The sequence below is a fragment of the Saccopteryx bilineata genome, chromosome 5 (assembly GCF_036850765.1).
Source record: "Saccopteryx bilineata isolate mSacBil1 chromosome 5, mSacBil1_pri_phased_curated, whole genome shotgun sequence".
Classification (NCBI taxonomy): Eukaryota; Metazoa; Chordata; class Mammalia; order Chiroptera; family Emballonuridae; genus Saccopteryx; species Saccopteryx bilineata.
The window spans coordinates 195052572-195055100 of NC_089494.1; the positions used below are offsets into that span (position 1 = coordinate 195052572).

Genomic DNA, 2529 nt, shown 5'->3' on the forward strand with positions numbered 1-2529 from the left:
ATGTGGGCTGGAATAGTCTAAGAAAGCCAAATGAAAGATTTCAACCTCATTTGGACCTTTAAGGATGATCATGTCAAATAAGGGAACTAGAGTGGCTAAGAACAACCAGGACTAGGAGTCTGGCTGACAGATTAGAAGAAGAGAAAGAATGACTTGAAGGTAAGGTTATTAAGAGGGCAGTTTCAGGAATTACCTAATGTAAGGCTGAGCAGGAAATATACAGGCCACAAGATAAGACCTGATTAGCTGGAATCCCAGAAGCTAAGCTCTGCTTCCAAGACACAGGCTGTTTGTAGAGAAGTAATGTATTAAAAGAGAAATGAATGGATTCTGAATTAAGAAAAACTGGGTTTGATTTTACTTTTACTATCTATTGTTTTTGTTGGGCATGAGATACTACAATCCTCCACTTTCTCATCAATAAAATGGACGTTATAATTCCTACCCAATTGGGTTGTTATGGGGGTCCAGTAAGATGATATGTAAAAAGTGCTTGGTAAATAGAAAAAGCTCAATAAATGGCATCTCTCATTATTTGCTACAAACTCCAATTTGAATAATTGTTGTGTATGGTTGTCCCTAAGTCCCTTTGTGACCAGAATGTTTCTGAAAATGGAAGGCTGTTTCTAAATTATTTCAGAAGAAACCTTTCTGGACTTGAGATGAAGATTCCGATTGATGATGATCATGCTGATAACAGAATTTATAGTAGCTAATATTTACTGAGTGCTTATTATGTACCAGGAACCGTAGTAAGTGCCTCATAAAAAATCACTGCATTTAAACCTAACAAAAATGCATATTCTGAATAAAACAAGTGGACCTGATCTTTGGGTGTTTCAGCAGGAATCCTCTTAGAACAAAATGTGCCTGCACCTCAGGAATTCCAGTCACAGGGATTACAGAAGAAGCCAGGACAGAAAAGCCAGGGGCAACAAAAAGGCATAAAGATATAGGTGCTTGCCCTGACAAGGGAATCAGGATACAGTAGCTAAAAGGTGTGGTATTCTCAGATCTGACCCAGGAATGCCTCTATACCAGGGACTTCAATCCAGCAAGCAGATGAGAGTCCAGGGAAATCCAGGAGCGGGCACTACTTATAATCAGACAGAGCCCTGGCTGATTAGCTCAGTTGGTTTGAGCACTGTCCCAAATCACCCAAGTTGCAGGTTTGATCCTTAGTCAGGGCCCATAAAGGAAGTGACCAATAAATGTACAACTAAGTAAAACAACAAATAATTGCTTCTCTCTCTCTCTCTCTCTCTCTCTCTCTCTTTCTCTCTCCCTCCCTCCCTTCTTCTCTCTGTCTCTCTAAAATCAATCAATAATTTTTTTTTAAAAAGCCAGACATCTAGTGGCCCTGTGATTCTTAACAGGACCCTTATTGGTAGCAGGAGAACATAGGAAAGAAGATAAGGAAGGAGTCTGGCAAGAGCCTGGCAGGCTAATAAGGACCCCTCCTCACAAATTAGGGCAGGAATGGCAACCATTTTGTGTCTGTACAATTTCCAAACAAGCAAATGGTTAACAGAAGCCCTGTATTTAAGACCAAATTTAGTCTCAGCAACATAGATTATCACGATCAATTAGTGATGTCTGCCATAAATAATAGGGGAAGAAGGAGCAATAGACTTGTTGTCACTCTTAGATTTAATAGAAGAACCAAGACATCAAGAAAAAAGGAGAGAAATTTTGAAGAAAAAAAAAGACAATAATTAAGGGACCATGCACAACAGGAAAGGAGAGAAGGTGATCTATGGTTCATAAATCATGGTCAGACAGAATAGAGAGAGTATGCTTTTGCCATCTGTACAGATCTCCCTTCTCCAGTCTTCCATCTTCTTTTTTTTTTTTTTTTTTTGTATTTTTCTGAAGCTGGAAATGGGGAGAGATAGTCAGACAGACTCCCGCATGCGCCCGACTGGGATCCACCCGGCACACCCACCAGGGGCGATGCTCTGCCCACCAGGGAGCGATGCTCTGCCCCTCCAGGGTGTCGCTCTGTTGCGACCAGAGCCACTCTAGCACCTGGGGCAGTGGCCAAGGAACCATCCCCAGTGCCCGGGCCATCTTTGCTCCAATGGAGCCTCGGCTGTGGGAGGGGAAGAGAGAGATAGAGAGGAAGGAGAAGGGGAGGGGTGGAGAAGCAGATGGGCTCTTCTCCTGTGTGCCCTAGCCAGGAATCGAACCCGGGTCCTCTGCACACAAGGCCAATGCTCTACCACTGAGCCAACCGGCCAGGGCCCAGTCTTCCATCTTCTTAGGAGTTGTCTGCAGCACTCTAATGCCCCAGCTGCTCATGTGTCCCCAAAGCAAAGGCTTGGGGAGAAGTGTCTCATGTTTCCCATTTGCTATTTTTAAAGATCCATGAGCTTCTCAGAGAAAACTCAATGTGAATTCTCAGGAGATAATGATATTGAAAAAATACATATTGACAAACAAAAAGAAGCTAAGCACATTAATTTTTTTATTATTTTCAAAATAAAATATGGTGGTGCTATTGTTTTATTTTGGTTGTTGTTGTTGTTT

At 42.1% G+C, this 2529-nt stretch overlaps 1 non-coding gene across 1 annotated transcript; it reads right to left on the minus strand.

Moving 5' to 3' along the window:
* Positions 1-2168: 2168 nt before the first annotated feature.
* TRNAT-UGU (transfer RNA threonine (anticodon UGU)) lies at positions 2169-2244 on the minus strand. Its single transcript has one exon. It is a non-coding gene; the product is annotated as a tRNA-Thr (tRNA).
* Positions 2245-2529: the final 285 nt, after the last annotated feature.